Genomic DNA, 20,020 nt, shown 5'->3' on the forward strand with positions numbered 1-20,020 from the left:
CGGGAGCTCCCGGCCCGGGGCCGCTCCGCGGGGACGCGCCCGGCCCGGCCGCGGCCGTGCCGCCGGGCTGCCCCGGTGCGGGAGCGGGCGGCTGCCCCGCGCACCTGCGGCGCGGGCGGCCGTCGGAAGGGGCTCGGGGAGGGCGGAGGCGCCGGGAGGGTCCCGCGGGCTCGGCCTCGTGAGCGCGGCCGGTAGCCCCGGCTTCCTCCGCGGGCATCCAGAGCCCGTGAGAGCCGGGGGCTGCTGCGCCGGGTCCCGCCGCCTCCGGGGCACCCCGGGGCGCGGCAGCCGGAGCGGCTCCGGGAGGCCCCTCGGCTCCTGAGCGGCTTTTCCAGGTCCAGATGTTGCTGAGAACGGGGCCGGGGCCGTGCAGACCTCGTTTCCCCAGGGACGAATTCCAACCCCAGCTACGGAATTTGCAGGAGAGCGAGCAGGGCTGCCGCGGAAAGCTGCTGCGGCTGGGCGGCCCGGCTCCGTCCTGCCGGGAGCTGAAGCTGCGCGGCGGCAGCACGCCGCGGGCACCCGGCCCCGGTGCTGCTCGCAGGCGGAGCGGGGCCCCTCGGCTGCAGCCAGGCAGGAGGAGCTGTCTCAGCCCCTGCAAGCACGAGATGCGGCCGTCAAGCAGCCCTCGTGCCAAGGCCCGCGTCTGAGCGAGCTCCCTAAGCTCCCTCCCCTGGACCCGCACAAAGCTCTGCTGCTGCCGCCGCCGTTTGCTCCAACAGCTTGTGCTATTTACTGCAGGAACCACACCTCGTTGAGAGGTGAATGGACACGGCTCCGCAGCCTGGAAGCGTGAAAGAGCCGCTTTCACCTGAGGCCCAGCAGAAGAGAGCAGCCAGTTAGCGCTGCTAATGAGGTGGAGAATTCAGCTGTAAACGGGAGAAATCCTCACCATAAGGTGCCAGCCGATGAATGAAAAGGTGATTGGATGCAGCAGGCCCTCTCCTGCTGCGTGGGCGCAGGAAATGGCCGCAAAGCACCAGTCACTGCGCCACGAAACAGCTGCAAAATGGGCTTCTCACCCCTGGGAAAGTCTGACACCCTGGACTTGCTTTTACCAATACCAGTTTAAAAACACCGAAACATCTTTTGAGAATGTAGAAGACAACACAATGTCCAAGTAGCGTGCAGTACTGCAGTACACAGAACAGGACACGGATCTGCTTGAGGGCTGTTTGGCTGCATTTCTTTCAAGAATCTTTATTCGTAGCCAAGTGTTTCTTTCTCAGGCACGAATGTCTGGTCCAGAACACAGACCCCAGCTCTTCTGGGGCACTCACTCAAAACCAAATTTTGCAAGTAACTCTCAATTTTTAACTGTAAAATCGCCGTTTCCAGTGATACAATAGGCATGTTTTGCTTGGCAGTGCTATAATCTTGCTATTTTAGATTGAGTAGTGTGATAGACACAACACAGCAAGGCAGACAAGATGGGGGCTTTGGAAGGCTGTTGTTCAAAAATTGGGGAGTTCTTCAAAGGCCACAGCAATAACACTGCAATAAAACTATAGTCAGGATTCTGGTTATCCCCAGCGCAACAAATACCACAGGGAGAAAGGTAAAAGTCTTTCCAGAGATGTGTTGCGCCACATACCTAGAGCGTGCCACACTGGTTCCTGGGCTGGCTGCATCCCCGATGCACGGCGCAGCAGCTGCTGAGCTCCAAGGGCTGCCTGCCACAGCTCAGCTCTCCTCATCCAAGCAGGAGAGCTCCAAGATGGTGTGCCTTTGTTGCTAAAGCCATCCACGCTGAAAGCCTGGACAATTCTTGTCCTCAGCCCAGCAGAAGTCTTTGCTGGCTGCCTTCTTTTCTGTATTTGATAATGCGCATTCACAGCAGCTGCACCTGTATGGGAATTCAAGAGTGAATTGATGACTGAAATAGAATTGCCCCACAAACCACTTTTTGTTTAATAAAAATAAAAAATAATAATAATAAAAGAAACTATCAGCTCTGGTCTGGACCATTAAATTGCATAATACACAGTATAAGACCTCTTAAATAGCAGTTGCTCGAGAGGGGCTGCTATTCTGACAAACCCCTTCCAAACTGGGCATTAACTTTCCTGAGTGAAGCCTGTGCAGACATCTCCATTCATAATTACTTAGCCCGGTTCTTCTTAAGACTCTGCATAGTTTGTGATGTCATCATTTAACTTTGCTTTATAGCCATTTATCACTGCCTCTCCCACAGCGGCTAACACGTTCTTGTCGAAAAATGAGATGCTTTGCAACATGCACGCTTTTGGCTATCCTGAGTCCTCTCTGCGCTTTGAAAAGCCCAGTCCAATTAGCCATGCTTATTTCTGGCTCCATTGTTTGTCCTGCAGCCCGCGGGACCCCGCTCTCTGCCACCCCCACCACTTCCTCTGCCGGTGAGGCTGCTCCTGCTCACGTCCCCCACCGTGGGCACCCGACCTCGAGGGCGCTGCGTGGCCGCACGCCCTGCGCCCCTGGCCCCACTGTGGCTGATGGGAGCTGCTCCCTCTGTCCCTCCCAGCCCTGCTGCCGCTGCCCGGGACTGGAGGGCACACTCACCCGGCCGGCCGCTGGGGCTGGAATGCGCCTTTCCCTCCACGTCCTCAGGGAACAGGCAGGCATGGGATAATAGAATATATTAGCCCTGAGCCCATTCAGCCCCGGGCTCTTTACGAACAATGGCTGCTAACTGAGCTGATTTTTGCCAAATGACTGGCTTTCGTGCATGAGCAGCAAAGTGGAGCCCCCAAATAGAGTCCCGTGCAACAATCCAGCAAGCACTATTGCCCAGGGCCCATTGTTTCACTGCTGTGTTTGAGGGCATGGAGGAGTCACGGCCTTGTCTGCCCTGGCATTTCTTCCCCAGTTTCCCACCGCTGCAGTAGCCCCATCCCAGCCCCAACAGAGGCAGCAGTGATGGGAGAGCTGACAGCGGCCGGCCACAGGCATCCACTGCCCCTGCCCCGAGCACGGGTGACGCAAAAGCCACCGTAAGCCACCACGCCAGGTCCTGCACGGCCCCATGGCGCTCAGCCCTTGCCACCCCACCACGTCCCCGCACTGGGAGCCCGCCATGCGGCCCCTGCAGCAGCACATGGCTCCTGCTCCACCTCCTGCAGCGGGGCAGCTCCTAGAACCCCCCAGGGGGCATTTGTTTTAGATTTGACACCCCGCCACACCAGCTGGGAGTGATAGCCCTTGCTGGGATCAAGCTGCCGAGGAGGATGTTAGCTTTGTTGTGTTTGTTTCCTGGTTTGGCACAGCAGATATCTCTGAGCTTTCAATAACACCGATGCAGCCGGGGATGTTACCTCGCCCCCGCGCATGGGAGGCTGTGCGCAAAGGTTTTGCAGCTGGGATGACCCCACGCTGTCACTCGGCTGGAGGGAGCACCCCCACCATGTGCCAGGCCACGCTAGGACAGGGTCAAGGCATGCAGCAGTTCCAGCTGATGTCTCCTGTTAGTGTGAAATTAGCACCATTAAATTCTATAACTAAACACAATCAACAAAGGGTTTACTAGCTGAGATAATGCATAAAGAACTACAACAGCTAATGCCTTCAGCACTGCTGAAAACTCTGACCGTCTGCCCCAAAGCCCAGGAGGGGACCAATGGCAAATATTTACAGGGGCTTATAAATATTTATCCTGTAATAACTTGCTGCATTACAGCACATTCTTCTCTATGAGGCTCGGCTTCACTCTGGACCAGGTGCAGGCTGCTGAGAGGGTCTGTAGCATATATAAAGTTTGTCTCAATAACATACAGCGTGTGCTGGCATTCAATAAAATAGCCAGCAGCTGAGCTGCTTGCGTGAAATGCGCTGCAAGTCATTTCTTACCCAACAAAAGAAAAATGTGGCTCGGCAGCACAGGTGTGCAGACACCTCGGTGAGGGTGCAAGCCTCTGCTGCACTGCCAGTGACCCAAGGAAGTCACTGGAGAGTGGAAATCACACTGCCGGGCTGACGGGATGGGGTTCAGCCCAGCTTGCAGTGCCCCAGGGCAGCCCCATGGGGATGGAGCACACAGGGACCCTTGGCCTCACTGGTGAGGAGCCCAAGAAAGGCGAAGCCTCCAGCCCGGACATTTCAGGCATGGAGCTGGAGACCTGCCCACCACAAGAAGACGTCTGTCCTCACACTTCTCTCTCTGAGGATCCAGCCTGCAGCGCCCCGACATCACCAGACGTGGCTGAGATCTGCTCTGCCCACAGCAGGCGGGCAGCAGCTCCCTGCAGGGCATCGCACACCGTGGGCCGAACCCTGGTGCATCGACAGGAGCCACAGAGGGACCAGCACATCACGGCTCTTCCTACGCTCCTGCAGATGTGGTAAACGAAACGCTGAGGGGACCACAGGCTCCTGAACAGGTACCTGAGCTACCTGCATCGTGCACCAGGCGAGCACGTGAATTATCCTGGGGGCCCAAGAGCTCACCAGGTCTCTCAGCCTCCTATGAAAGCCAGGCTGTCAGCTTGCGTTTCGGGCATTCTTCATTGGACCCTCCGTAACCAAAAACCAAACCAAAACAAACAAAAATAAATAAATAAATAAATAAATAAATGCATTTGCGATTTTCCCCCAGTTTTCCTCCAATGAAAGTTTCTCCCTGCTCCCTCCCAGCCCTCCTCTGTGGTGCGTAACCAGGCGAGGTGGTACCGGTGCGGGTGCCCGGCGGACAGGCTTGGAGCCAGGCACTGCCTGAGTGGCACCGTACGGCGTCACCTCCCTCCCTGTGCGAGGGCTCCTCACCCTGCCACGAGCAGCGCGCTCTCTTCCCCTGCTGCTTGGTGCAGACTTGACTTGCTCAGCAGCAAGGAGAGCCCAGCACCAGTGTTTTGTTGTGGTGGTGTTTCAATTGTTTGGAAACCAGATACTTATCTCCCTTCTAATAATTTATTGAGCTGTCTGTCCATTTATTTATTTATCTTTCTCGTGCCTGATGATTTGCGAGAGCATCAGCAGCCTGTGGTTTGGAAACCATGCTCCAGTCTCTGACCAGCTCTAGAGATGAAGCCCTGAACTACTTTCTAACATGGATAAACAAACAGTGTGGAAAGGCTCCATTGTGTATATTCTAGGTTGCTATTTTCTTAACCCTGTCTCATTAAGATGGATGGAGTTTCTGCTTATTAGTAATTTGGCAAGTTCCTCTTTGTGTACACTCTGCACTTCTCACTAATGATGCTCTGCTTCAGTGATTAACAAAAGAGACTTCCAGCCTAGTCAGTGAAAACACAGCCACGCACTCGGGGCGCTCGGACGGAAACCCAATGTTCTGGAGATGCAGTTTGTGGAAGACAAGAAACGGCAGGGAACCTAGAAAAGGAAAAGCTGCTGGTCATAAAACCATTCCTGACGTTCAAATAATTTTGACCTAAGGACATTGGCTCTTTGATTTACATGCACAATTGCAGAGCTGACAGAGCCTATAACAAAGTGATTCAGAGCCCTTGCACTGCTGTTCCTAAAACGTGTCCGACGGAGATGAAGTTGGCACTGCTACTGCCTGGATTTACAGCAGGCCATTAAAGTATGTTTACAAGCCTTTAGTACAGTGTACACATCTGGTAAATCATTGATCGAACAAATAGCTCCTGGTGTCATGCTCCCTCTGTCAACTTTTTCCACTACCACGTTACCCAGCGCAGACCCATCTGCTCCAGCCCCGGGTAGGCACCGACGTGTCCCCCGGCGAGCAGCAGCGCTCGTGCCTGGATGCCACTCGTGAGCAGGGCTCTCACTGTGCTCTCCACATCAGTGGACACAACCCTACCAAACACACACCTGCACAGGTCTGTGGCACTGGCGCACCCAGCCGGTACACACCTTACCTAGGGAACAGGGACAGGGCCCCAGCTGGCCTCACCGGGCAGGAGCGGAGAGGGGCTGCTTCCACCTGCAGAGGGAGATGGGAGAGGAGAAAGCAAGCACGAGATGAGTCCTACAACAGCATGCAGAGCAAGCCCAGGAGTCGCATCGCAGGCAAGATACAGTCCTAGACGAAGCTGAAGCTGTGAGGACAGGGGAGCAGCAGCCGGCTCCCCTGCCACCGGTGCAGGACCCGCACTGAAATCTTCCTCACAGTGGCAGAAAAATGCTGCGTCTGGCATTCTTGCAAGCATGCCAGGGAGCAGAAGGAGCGGCGAGCCCTTGCTGGGGGCAGAGCCGCCACAGCTCATTGTGCTCCTGAGAGAGCATCTGGCCAGCTGTGCAGTCATCTGTGGCCAAACCCTGGCTCCCCCGGCCACAGAGCTGGGCAAAGGCCAAAGGGTAAAGGGCAAAGCAGGGGAGCAGAAACAAAGCTATGTCAGCTCATTCACACGAGCCTTTTCAAGAGCTTTTGGGTAGCTGGACAGACAGACATGGGAGAGCAGGACGCGGATGAATCGCAGTGGCAATTCACGTGGCACCCGCACTGCCTCCACCATGCAGCCACTTCCACCAGGCAGAAGCGCCCATCATCCATCCTGGTCCATGGCCATGGAAACTGGGTGATGTTCAGACAGGAAAAGCCAGCACAAAAACGCTCCAAACTGAGGCAGATTCTGTCCTGGGCTTGGTGACGTCGCACACTGGGCAAGCACAGCTGCCACAATCTTAACAACAAAAAATGCAGCCCAATGTAATTGTTAGCAATAGCCTAATAACATAGCAGCTCATTAGCCACAGTGCCAAGAGCTTAAAAGTATTGGTATGACTTGTGGCTTCCAGAGATTCTGGAATTTTGGAGGGTTCCTGTAAAACTCATGCAAAAAAAAAGAAACCTACGTCCTGAAGAGCCAATGTGTATCTCGCTTCACACCAGCACATGAAAGAGCAGCTCTGATATAAGGTAGGCTACCATTTTATTGCAAATCCAGACCCTCAATGGCTGCAAGGATGGCAGCGCAGAAGCACCAGATACCACAAAAACAGGCTGGAGGCTTTGTGCTGTTTGAGGCTGGTGGGGAGGATGCTGCTGCGCCAGGCCTGTGCACAGAGCGCCAGCCCCAGCAGGGCACACGCTTTCTGCTGCTTTCAGCGCCCCGTGCCATCCGCAGCATCCCCAGAGCCACAGGGCCCCTCTCCCAGACACCGCAGCCTTTCAGCCCCCACTCACTCCCTCCAGACCCGGGCAGCAACCCGGTGCCACATCCACCAGGGCCTGAATCCTACCACACCAAGGGACCTCCAGAGCATCCTGGAAGTCAAGGTCTTGCTTTAGTGCTTTTCTGAATAAAAGCTTTTTAATTTACAAGGAAAGTCCCTGCAGGGCAGGAGCACCCCTGCTCCCATGTCCTCTCCAACAAGGGGTGGGAAAACATGGTGGCTGTTCCCTGAGGCAGCTGTGTGTTGGGGCAGAGAGGAAGGGGTCCGGCGCTCCTCCCCATCCCGGCTGCACCCAGCTGGTGCCGGTCTCGGAAGGAGACCGGGAGATGTTGGCTCGAGGTGGATTTTCTGGGGACAGAAAGCTGAAAGTTTCAGTTTTTGAATGGGCTGGCAGTGCATCCAGGAGGGAGGAGAGGGAAATAGATTTTCCTTCCCCCATAAATAGTTTTATGGAAGATTTTAAGAGAGAAGTAAAGAAGAGCCTCTTCTCTCCCTCCCCCCCTTCTCAACTATACTGTGCATTTTAAACTGTTTGCGGAAGGGAATTAATTAACGCAGGCAGCAGAGCCCAGAGCTCTGCAGCAGCCCGTCCTCTGCACAATGGAGATCCTACTTTTTCTCCCCTGCCTGAGAAACACATGCCCAAAATCCAAGTACATAAATTTTTTCTAACCTAATTCATTTTGTAGATTGATGGAGAAAATCCATAACAAATATTTATGACTTTGCAATAAATAACCCTCACAGAAGTCACAAAGAGCTCTGGCGAGTCTCAAGGTAACTTTCAGCGAGTGCCAGGGGTCAGGGCAGATCAGGATACTAAGTCTATAGTGTTCGAGCCTTCGGCTCATCTGTTTTGAATTATTGGTATTACTCAGTTGAGCAGCGCTCTCAATGGAGTAGCTGTGCCGTGATTCCATACCGTATTTTATTTCGATGGCGGGAGAGAGGCTTCAATAATTATTAGCTGCACTGTGCCGCAGCCAGCAAGACCCCGGCCCCAGGAGCACGCGCTGGCCCCGCCGGCACTCGGCGTCCCCGCACCAGCGCGAGCTGCGGGGCCCAGGCACCAGGACGTCGGCTGCAGGTCTGAAACGGGGAGCTGCCGGGACGGCGGCGCGAACCGGGGCGGCACAGCAGGCGCAGGGGCAGCGCCCGCGCTCCCAGCGGGTAGCGGCGAGGTGCAGCAGGCCTCGCGGCACCGCGCGCCGGCACACGGCGCCGACCCACCGGAGCCGGGATGGGGCGAGCAGGGAGCAAGCCCGGACCCTCTCCGTCTTCGTTAGCTCTTAATCACCACGACGGGAAGAGAAACCGCCGGCAGCGCCGTGCTGCTCTCCCGAGAGCGGGCTCCTTTCAGGGCTTTCAGAAAACAGGGTCAGACGTGTCTTCTGACCTGTGACCTGCCGCTTCCCTCCTCGCCATAATTATCTAATACAGCGCTCTCCCTGCCAAGTACAATGAAACAATTTGTCACTTCAATTGTCTGTCAGTCAACACTGGGGCCTTTTCAACAGGCCAACACATGTTTTTTGAGAGCTTGTCAGCAAGAGCTGTCTGGCCAGGCACATAACCATGGAAAATGGAACCTTTGTTAATTCTGGTTCTTAGAAAAGCAAATCTATTCACTTGCTTTTTTTCAGGCCTTCAGCTTGGAATTTGCACAAGAAGCTGAATTGCCCCTGATCCCTAAATGATTGGTCAGAGGATTTGCATGAGGAAGCAGAAATTAATTATTCTTTTCTTTTCTTTTTATTTTCTGTAATTGTGTGTTTAGAAATGAGATTACATTCTACAGCAGCACGAGGGGCTGGGGGCCGGGGGCCGGGGCGGGGGGAGATTGCTTTGCATTTGTTTAGCTCCTTAGAGTTAAGATCACCTAATCGTTTCAAGCATTTCCTAAGATTCCCTCTCTCTTTTTCTGCTTTAATGACCAAACAAAGATTGTGCTACTTCCCGGGGAACTTTTCTGGCAGCCGAGCGTCGCAGTGGGAGCCAGGGGCTTATCCCTCTGCCGAAACAGTCGCCTTGCTCCCTGGGGCTCGCAGGGTGCAGAAGTATCCCAGAGCTGGCAGGCCTGGGAGCCTCCTCGTGCTGGAGGACGGTACTCAGCCGGGTTCCCACCCGTGCCAGAGGAAGGTGCCGGGGGCTGGGGCACCGGCGGCACGGGGACGGGTGCCCGGCGGCAGCGGGGTGGGCTCAGCCTGCACCGGGACCGCCGCCACCAGGGAACGGTCCTGCTCACCCGGCCAGAGGAGGGAATAAAACCAACAGCCGCAGCGCTTTGCCCGGCCGCTTCTTATTTCCGCGCTAGGAGAGGGACTGGTTCTCAGACATCGTCTGCTCTGCCCAGAGACAGCAGCAGCCAAAACAGCCCCTGGGAAGCTTCCTCGCAGAGCACCTGAGCCTGTCGGCCGCGGGAGCATCTCCACCAGCAGACCCTGTGGCAGCCTGTTAAAGCTTCCTTGTTGCTGAGGTCCCACACAGCAGTTCCCTATAGCTTTTGTGTTTTGCACAGTCGTGGACAACAAAACTGATAAATGTATTAACAGCACAGATACAAAGTGGCAAGATTTAAAAAAAAAAAAAAGGCCAAAAAAAAAGCACCCTTTGAAATTCTCACTTTCTCTGTTGATAGATGTGTTGAACCTTAATCCAAAATATCTAATACGAGAGATACTTCCATTTTCAAATATTCATTATTTTCTTAACCAGGTGGAAGCTTTGTTTTGGGGCAGACATGGGATTAGTTTGTTTAAAAGCATTGCAAAAGCACTAGATGGCCCCTATTCAACTACAAATGTACTGCACGAAAACCCCTCCAAACCTAGCTTTCCAGAACACCACTATCCAAACCTAATTCAAACCATACAGGGAGCCCCAGCTTAGAATCTTTCAGGCCTATAAAACGAAACAAATTGGCTTTGCAAGCATATCTCCCAATCTAAGCTATGCCTGTAAATTCGATTTGTCCTCTTGGATCTACACTGCATTAGGTGGCCTGAAAGACTCTTTGTTTCTACTTCTTCTGTCTCCTCCGCCAGCCCCGGGTTTCCGCGTTCGGTCGTGTCAGGCTGGAGAACGCCCCGCAGATTCACAGAATCGGCTCGGTGCCTCTCCAGCACCTCAGCCCCGCCGGCGGGTCCCGGCAGGAGAGGAGCCAGGACCTGGGCCCTGCAGCGTGCAGGAGCTCCGTCGCCAGCACCCGCCGCATCGGAGCTGCCGCAGGGAGCACCCAGAGACGGCCAAACCACGCCAGTGGTCCTTCCCAGGGCCAGGTGCGATGCCAAGCCAGCCAGGCTCACCGGAGCCTCAGGCTCGCAGCCATCTGTGAACCAGCCCCGGCGCAGGCAGCAGCCCCTTGGCTGTGCCCCTGCCGCATCCCACAATCCGGCTGCGCCCAGCAGCTCGACACCCAGGGGTTGCAGTGGAGAGCAGCCAGACCCCACGAGGCAAGGGGAGCAGCGGCCGCAAGCAGCAGCAACGGTTGGTATTTCTCAGAGGCAGGATCTGCAGCTTTTCGATCACAGCTGGTTTGACTTAAAAAAAAAACAAATACAATCCTGTTCTTTGCGCTTGCTTTTTCTGTGTAAACACTGAGCGAGATACCCACTGATGCAGGTTCAAATTACCTTCCCAGGCAGCAGCGGGCCACGGGAGCCTCCTGCCCGCACGGCCCCTGTCCCATGGGACTCTGCCAGCAGCTCAGGACCCGCTGCAGGGCCAGTGTTGCTGCCTGCTGCAGGCAGGGACAGCGCTTCCTCTGCCAGGTCCCTGACCTCTTGCAGCACGGGACAAGCTGCTGCCCTCTTTCAGTGGCCCCGAAGCGACCCTGGAGCCGTTTGGGAGCTGAGGTTTGCCAGCTGCTGGAAAGCACCACCACAAGACTGGGGATCGGCAGGGCGGCTTTCCAGAATCCCTGGCTTTTATGTATCGCTGTTTTCATTAGAGGTGCGTGAGCGTCCATAGAAGAATAATTGCATTAAGCTGACAGGGCCGTTCGAGTTCCCCAACTTGCATCGGCCCCGCTGCGTGACGTCCACAGGGCTCCCTGTGCAGGACGAGGCCGGGGTTTCCCTGCCTCTGCGCGGCGCTGCGGGCACAGACGCAGTCCCCAGGGTGCAGCCCTCCAAAGCACTGAGCTCTTGTCTGACGGGGCCGAGCAACTCCGGGGCTTCCGGCGTGCAGCTGCGAGACAGAGACTGCTTCTGCCTCTTTAACAGGGTAATTTACTACCTTTAGTTATGATTTCATGCACACTTGCTATATAACTTTAACAGTCTTATTCCTATTCAAAAACGGTGAATTAGAAGACGCCTGTTAAAATTATGAACTGCTTACACACGGTGTCATAAAATGTTGAAACAATAAACGCATCTTTCAGAAATGGACGGATCGCATGATTACCATTTCCAGGCTTAGCCTTCACGGTAACACAGCAAACCTAGAAGGTTCCCACTGATCACTGTTTGCCATCTTTTCTATTCCAAAAGCATGACAGTGGATATCTTTAAATGAACATCCATTAAACTCCATTTGTGTCCTTCCTTAATTCAGCCTTGCAGCTAAGCCAGGGAAAAACATATTCTCACTTAAATCTCTGGGAAACCTGCCCGTAAGAGGCTGCAGTCGCCATGCAGGATAAGGGAGATCTATTCTTGCACTTGCTGGGAGATAAGCTAAGCAACTCACCCCACTGAATCGTTGTCCTGAGCTCTTAAGTTGTATTTTTAGTGTCTTTCAAATCCATTGACGTCTGCAGGAGCCAAGCCTTTAGCCTCAACAGAAATCAAAGGAATTTGGTGCAGAGATGGAACATATTTGTTTTTAAGTGACCCTATATTATCCATCTGCAGAGGAGACCAAGTACAGGACTGAAGAATTAACACGTTTACCTGACCATAAATATTCCACTGACCATCTCCTATGTAGTAGCAATTATATTCCACTGCAAGGGCTTCAGAGTTTACTACAAAGGCCAGCAGGGTCTCAGACACCCTGAAAACATATTTTTTATGTTTCTATAAACTCTAGTAAAATTGTAATTGGATCAAACTCTGCATTCAAAAGCACATTCTTTCAGAATATTTTATACACACATAAAACATCTGAGAAAATGTTAACATCATGATCTTAACTGTTTGCACATTGGAACCAGCTAAAGGTTAGGAAGATGCAGTCCATCTGGTACAGTATTTACAGCCGATTATTTCTGAGTGTGCTTCCTTCAGAACTTGGGCTCGTAATCCTGAACAAACCCATCCACAGAAGCCCACCAGCACACCGCGATGCATAGGCTGAGATGCTGATCACCTCACTCGCAGCAAGGATCACCCCAATTTGCCATCACCAGGCCGTGACCTGGGTCCCCAGGGAGGGCACGGCACCTGCCTGCATCGGGGGATTTCCACCAGCCCCTGCCCAGGGCAGCTCGCCCATGGCGTGCCGCGGCTGCTCGAAGGCAAGCCTCGTGGCGGGAGCGGGGCCCCACAGCCCAGTGGAGCTCGTCCCCTGGTAAGGACGGCGCGGGGAAGGTCTGCACAGCTGGGAGCTGCACCCAGCCGGGGAGCGGGGGTCCCAGGGGGTGCTCAGCACCGCGCCAGAGGTGAGCAAGGCAAACTGACCAGGTGAGGCTGGAGAGGGGCAAGCACAGGTCCACAGAGCTGGCAGCGCTCTCAGCTCGCACACCAGGAACCCTCTTAGAGCAGGAAGATCCCAGCCGGTGGGGGAAGCCAGGCTGCGGGCAGCTGAAGGGCAGCAAGACCAGGCTGCAGGAGCTGGGTGCGCAAGGAGACCCAGTGCCGCGCTCCCTGCTCTTCCCCAGCCTCCTGCAAGTGACTTGGAGTTTCCTAGAGCCCGTGAGGAGATTGTTTGTTCAAGCAACCCCATTAGGTGTTTATTAGCCTTCATTATGGAGTGCTAGAGGGTTAATTAGTTCAGGCTGTTCCTATGGGAGAGGGAGAGGGGGGGCTGGAGGGTGAGGTGAGATCAGCAGCAGCTGATACCCAGGTTCCTGGGGCAGCTCACCACTTTGCCGGATTTCTTTCCTTTTCTTTCTTTTCCCACTTTTTAACTCTTCCCTAAGCAAATCAGAAGCATTTACGCGTTTACAAACTGTTTAGCACAAGAAAGAGTGCCCGGGCCCCAGAAAAGGCTGGGGTGCCCAGTTCCTCCGCAACCCGCAGCAGGGATGCAGCGGCTGGGGGCAGCTCAGCAACCTGTGCTGGTCCCCGTCCCCAGCTGGCCGTGAAGCTCGGCCGCTGCCAGCCCCAACTGGGGAGACCTTCCAGATGTGTCCCCGGAGCCGTGTGGCTGCAGACAGCTATGGTGCTGTTCACTGTATTTTATCGTTGCAAAATTTCTGGTCTTGTCTGGAGCATGGCATGGAGGCTGCTTATTATGTTCTGTGAAAAAATAAGTAAATACATCATTCTTGTGTTTATTTCTTCCATGTTGAATTGTGGGGCAGTTGGCAGGGGACAACAAATGATTCACAATCTCAGCAGCGGATGGGATGTAAGGATGCTGAACCCTTGCAGATCTGAGAGACCACGCGGGACTCCTACGCCAACCCACCACTTAGGGCCTCTCAGCCTGGAAATCAGGAGACAACGGGTGATGGAGAATACTCCCTGACCACCAGCAAGCTGTTTCAACAGTTAATTGCCCTTCCATTAAAGCCTGAGTTCATCTGGCTTCAGCTTCCAGCTGACCTCAGTATATATACATTTTTGTCTGCTTTTATCAGAAACCTGCTCCCTCTGTAAATACCTACCGACTGTGGGAGAGGGGTAATTTGCAGCCTCACAGATCCACATTACCCATGCTGTCCTGACACTTGCAAGACCTTGTGCCAAGCTTTAAGCCAGGCATAACAGGATCCATCCCACCTCCCCGTGGAAGGCCAAAATCACCTTGTGACAGCCAAGAGAAATCCAAATCCAGAATTGCTTTGCTAGAAAAGCAAACCCATGTTCTGCCTTGCTTGCGAAGCGGGGGCCATCTGTTGCCAGCTGTGCCTTGCTTCTCCCCAGGGCCACCTGCGCCCTGAGGCTGCAGATGCTGGAGGCTGGCAGCAGCGCCAGCTGAGAGCCCACCGCCAGCCAGGGGTCCTCCAACGGCCAGGTGCCCCCTAACCTAGGACGAGGACATGAATGAAGCAGCCCAGCCCGGCCAATGTGGAAAGGGAAAATTGCAAATGCTAGCAGTGTTGGATTTGTGGAAGCCTTGAACCTCCCAGGGCGGGCCCCCAGCTCTCTCAAGCCGTGCCCAGCACACGGCCGGGAGGCCTGGCTGTATCCACCCTCGCTGGGTGCATCCCCTTCCCGTAGCCTTCCCAGCTTCCCAGAAAAATTCCACTTCAAGAGCTAAAACACAAAGGCAAAATGCAAACAAAAAAGGGTATCTTTAAAATTGTGTTGTGCTGCTTCCTGTCCCCATGCACTCAGACACCCGCGGGCCCTGTCTGCCACCCCGCTGTGTATTCCCGGTAAGCCCAGCAGCCGTTCCTGCCATTTATTTGCCACAGACTCACAGATCTGTTTGGGGTGGGAGAGCTGCTCCTCTGAAAACAGATTTCTGTACCCCCTATGGTAGGAGGAGCACACATTTCCATTTTTTCCTGCTAAAAAGCTGATAAATTAGCAGAAGAGCACAATGAATCCCTGCCAGACTGAACTCCAGCTGTCAGGTACCAGGAAACAATCGCTGTGGCCCTGCTTAATTATTTCTGCTCTGAAGGGAAAGGAGACACGGACTCCAAGAAAGTCAAGAAATGGAGACCCTTTATTGTTCCAACGCAAGATATTCTATAGCTTCTGAGCCAGCTACACGCGGCCAGCACGCATAGGTGCAGACTTGTGACTGGTGCATTCCTTTTGGTCACGCGTGGGTCTTGCCACTCTCTATAGGCTCGTCCGAGCCTAGCAACTTCCTCTTACCTGTTCCCACTTCCTCTAACTCTAACTGGTTACCACTCTATGCCCTTGAGTAACCTTCTTCTTGACCTTTAGTGCACCGCTGTATCAATCAGCTCTAGTTTATCACCGAACGGGTCACCCATAATTCCCCCTTTTTTTGTTTCTACAAGCTAGATCGCGCGTATCGAGTGATTAATCATTTTTTGCAAACATTGCAACAGGCATGGTACAACTACTATAACTGCAACAAATGCAATAAGCAAAATAAGCACCCCTTTTACCAACTCCATCAACCACCCAGTTATTCCTAATCCTTTTAGCCATGCCTGCAATCCCAGTGAGCTTGTTGTTAGCTTATCAGACAACTCATTCATTTTTTTAAGAAATACCATCTGAGAATTGTCGCTCAGATTCATAAAGCACATGCCTTCAAATTCTTCACACCCATGACCTTGGGCTAATAGCAGAAAATCAATAGCTGCTCTATTTTGCAGAGTGGCGTGCATAATGGAATCCGTATCTGCCAGCAGAGCACTTAATGCAGCAGACGTGGCGTTGTTTTGTTTGGCAAACCAACACCCTAATTTATTAAGCGTTGTCAAGGCATGGGAGACAGCGACACCAGGTGCAAGGATGGAGGCTGCGATAACTTTATCCGCCTCCCAAAAGTCCAAATTATTCCTACAGTCTTCCTGGAAATGAATAACTGATCGTTTTGGTCGTCCATGGATCTTGGTGATATTCAAGATCATAGACGTGTTGGGTGTCAATAAGGTTAAGCGTCCCAAGGTGCAAGGTCCTCCTACAATATGAGAGGGAATACCTTGCCAAGCTCGGTCCCCGCAAATAAGGAACACTCTGGTTGGCAAGGCCAAGGGTGCATTTGAGGACCTCGATATATTAGGTGTGGTGTAATTGCACCATTCAGATTCATTCTGCTATACAGATAGACTAGCCGTTATATTGACCGCGGTGATATTTTACCCAGTATAATTGAATTTTAGGCAGCAAGTGCATTAACACTCCCTAAGATGTCTAGCTCCTGAGGCTCTAATGGGGCTATCGGTGAGTTGGCAGCCCAGCCATCCCAGTTGTTCATTGCCCCCCTAGAGGCGTTTCCTGTATCAGAGGCGTTCCGCCCTGCCGTAAGGATTGCCCCTATTCCCGTACCGTTGACCAAAGCTGTAAGTTCGTTATCTGATAGCGGAATCCTGACCAAGCAGGTCATGAATGGATTGCCCGCGCTGGCCATAGAGAGACACACGTGGTCCTGTTCCGTCATGTTGGCGAGGGTGACCCAAATGTTTCATCTGGGCTGGATTGAGACCCATGCGGCGCTGAAACTGCAGAGGTGGAGGAGGGCGGTGGTCCCAACCAAGGCCACATGCCACGGGCTGGCACCCATCGTGGTCCTTGTCCTGTGGAGACACAAGCATACCCTCGCCCCCAGGTTATCAGCTGGTATGGTCATTCCCACCCACCGGTATCCAAGTTTCGCATCATAACCATCGCTTTTCCTGTTTTAACTGACGTTAGTCCTGATTCCATTGTTTTAAAATGCTTAATAATGGGTGGTACATCTTCGTGTTGAAAGGGTAGTGTTAAATGATTCCTAACATAGATTACTTTAGCTAACCTATTCTGTGGTGTCTCTTGAGTCTCCCCGTTTTTGTTTTGCTAGCAGGTTTTTTATTGTGCTGTGGACTCGTTCTACTATGGCTTGTCCTGTGGGTGAGTGTGGGATGCCTGTCTTGTGCGTGAAATTGCCCTGCCCCATCACGTCTCTTCCCAGGAGGCTGACAGGTATTGGGGCAGCATATGTCCGAACATGCTATGCCGAACCTTTGTGAGTCTTAACGGTAAGCATATACTTACTCTGGTAAGTATCGGAAACACCACCTACCCCCATAAGGCCTTTTGCAGTTGAACCCAATGGCCATCCGCTGGGCCAGTCCTTTAGGGCTATTACTGTTACATCCGCCCCTGTATCCATTAACACCGTCAATATAAAATATTAAACGCGTAATATTGGGTGACATAGCGTCAGGGTCAATATAGGTCTTTTGGTGGCAATGGTCGAGGCCCATAAGACTGATGGGGGTCCTGTTGACCCGAAGCCCCCGTCATGTCGCTTGCACTGTTCTGCTTGGGGAACCGTTGCTTTAAATAATATCAACTGGGCAATTATGGTACCCTTTGGCACAAGCACCCGTGGCGAGGGAGTCCATGCCATGGCTTGTATGACCCCTTCATAATCAGCATCAATAACTCCAGGCAGTACAAAAAGTTCTGTTAAGGTGGTGCTTGACCGTCCCAACAGGAGCACGCTATATCCTTTACCTATTGGTCCCTTAACGTTCAGCATTATTTTGCGCACCTGAGTGTCCCAAAGGGTGCAGTCCTCTACTGTGGAGACATCCAATCTGGCGCCTCCTCGGGTTTTGGCAGTGAGGGAGTCCACAGTGACGTAGTCGGTGGAGTTACTGGAGCAGTGGTCTGCTGTGGTTGCGGTCCAGCGGTCATCATCACTGGGGTGGTGAATTCCGCGAGGATGGCCCGCCCACAACGGAGGGCCGGAGCACTTGTGTCGTCGCACGGCCTCACCTCACGCTCCGCTTCCCATTTCCCTTCCGCGGTTGTAAAGGTTGTCCCTCTGCATTATACTTCGAACGGCACTGGCTGGCCCAGTGCCATCCCTTGCCGCACCGTGGGCAAGCAGCAGGAGGAGCAGGGTTACCACGTCCCCCTCCCGCACCCCGCTGTGGGCATTCAGCAGCAAAATGTCCCGGGGCTTGGTGGAAACACCGTTTACCTCCAATTTGAAGTGCCGCAGCAAAAGCTCCGGCCAAAGCGGCAGTATGGTGTTCTATGGACCCAACTCGATTACTAGCCTCTATTATTTGTACTAATGTGGTATTGACAAGTAGAGCTTGAAGCACCTTTTTACAGTCTGTATTCGCATTTTCCACAGCCAGTTTAAGCATAAGGGCCTCTTTCTCCTCGCGATTGTCAATTTGTTTGTCCAAAGCATCTCGCAATCGATCAATGAATTGCATATAAGGCTCGCTAACTTGTAGCCTGATGCTAGTAAATGAGGGTTCGACCTTTCCAACTTCAGGCAACTTCAGCATAGCCTGGAGGGCCAAAGACACGGACTGCCGCAGGATGGCATCGTTGAGCCTAGCCTGCAATCTCGGATCAAGTAACGGCTCAGTCCCCATTAACTGTGGGATCCCGGCTCCCCAGAGGGGGTCGCCAGGCTGTCGTTCCATGTTACCCAGGGCAGCTAATCCGCACCCTTCTTTCCATTTTTGCTCCCAGAGTAATTTTTGTGTTGGCGTTAAGATCATCGCGGCTATCTGGCGGCAATCGTACGGCACCAACAGTTGACCAGTCATAACATTTTCTAACAATGATTAAGTGGTGCGTGTAGCCCATACGTGGTCACAGTCTTTCTTAATTCTTTAATCAGGTCCCACTGGAAAGCATTATACTCATTTGGGCCGTTGGGTTGCACTTGTACCGGGAAAGCCATTCCTACCGGGTCCCCGTCCTTTAGCGCCTCCCGGCGCACCTGCTCCCATCGTTCCCGTGGATCAAAAACTCAAGCTCCCAAGGAGGCATTGTTAAGGGGAGGCAATGTGGGAGCCGAGGGGGTTCGCAGAGTAGGGTTTAGCAGTGTGGGTCCGCGACCCTCTTCCTAATCATCCCCCAGATCTATTAAATTGTACTGTTCTGGTGGCTTATCGGACTCTGATCCCAGAGCTGCTGTCAGGATCGCCTGGGCGGCGGCGTTCTGTACCTTCTTTTCCGCCTGCCATGCCCTTAAAGTCTCAGTTACCAGGCGCCACGTAGTCATAACCTCAGCGGCATTAGTATCCCCACTGGACACTGCTTCCCATATTTTTTCCCCCGCTTGGTCCCAAGTTTTTACATCAAATACTGCGGAGACTGTCGAGGGGACCCCTTGCTTTTGCAAAAATTTCAACAGCAGCTTTATCTTAAACGGATCATATTTTACTCCCCTTTTTATTAATAGTTGCGTTAGCAATTTTACTATGGCCTCTTCCTCCGCAGAGAGGTTAGCTCCCATGATTAATGCCCAGCCGCTCACCTGCCTTCCAGGTGATGTCCCGGGGTTGAAGCTGCAGTCCGGCTGCGAGCTCGCCTCGTTCGGCTGGGTTCCCTTCGGACACTCCCTGCAGCGCTGCTCCTCCGCGAATCACGTCGCGGTCACCATTTGAAGGGAAAGGAGACACGGACTCCAAGAAAGTCAAGAAATGGAGACCCTTTATTGTTCCAACGCAAGATATTCTATAGCTTCTGAGCCAGCTACACGCGGCCAGCACGCATAGGTGCAGACTTGTGACTGGTGCATTCCTTTTGGTCACGCGTGGGTCTTGCCACTCTCTACAGGCTCGTCCGAGCCTAGCAACTTCCTCTTACCTGTTCCCACTTCTAACTCTGGTTCCCACTCTATGCCCTTGAGTAACCTTCTTCTCGACCTTCAGCGCACCGCCGTATCCATCAGCTCTAGTTTATCACCCAGCGGGTCACCCACCCTGCTCCCCCCGACCGTCAGAAAACCGTCGTTACCGCCCAAAAGATGCAACGTGTGAACTTCAGGACCGCGATTCCTCTGCGGAGCCGCAGCCCCCGCCAGGAGTCGCTGCCCCGCGGGGCTTTACGGGGGGTCCCCGGGGGCGGGCACTGCCCTCGGGCAGTTCCCCTCCCTGCGCAGGGGAGCCCCCGCAGCCGGGGGCTGCAGCCACCGGTACAAACACCAGCCCCAAACGAGCAGTTCGTTACCGCACGGCAAAGCGGCACCGGCTTCTTCTGAAGGACGGAGAAGATTCACCGGCAGACACAGAGCGCTCTGGGCACGGCGCTGCGCACGGCAAGGGGCACGGGGCGCCCCCTCCGCAGCGCTGCGGGCGCCCGGCTCAGCGCAGCCGGCGGGCGGCGGGACCCTGCGCGGGGCGGGCCCAGCGGGCGGCGCGACGGCCTCAGGGGGCGGGGCGACGGCC

The 20,020-nt window shown here is 53.8% G+C and overlaps 1 long non-coding RNA gene across 3 annotated transcripts; it reads right to left on the reverse strand.

Annotated features, from left to right (window-relative positions):
• Positions 1-34: 34 nt before the first annotated feature.
• On the reverse strand, positions 35-19,989 carry LOC308182862. 3 transcript variants are annotated; one of them, XR_013942135.1, is made up of 3 exons: positions 9,320-19,989; positions 5,817-5,881; positions 35-1,846 (listed from the first exon to the last, which is right to left on the reverse strand). It is a non-coding gene; the product is annotated as an uncharacterized lncRNA (long non-coding RNA). The 3 variants fall into 3 exon arrangements; XR_013942136.1 differs by having other exon boundaries at positions 12,699-19,987; XR_013942137.1 differs by lacking the exon at positions 35-1,846 and adding an exon at positions 4,878-5,301 and having other exon boundaries at positions 12,699-19,987.
• Positions 19,990-20,020: the final 31 nt, after the last annotated feature.

Source organism: Anser brachyrhynchus (assembly GCF_964034855.1).
Source record: "Anser brachyrhynchus genome assembly, chromosome: 26".
Lineage (NCBI taxonomy): Eukaryota > Metazoa > Chordata > Aves > Anseriformes > Anatidae > Anser > Anser brachyrhynchus.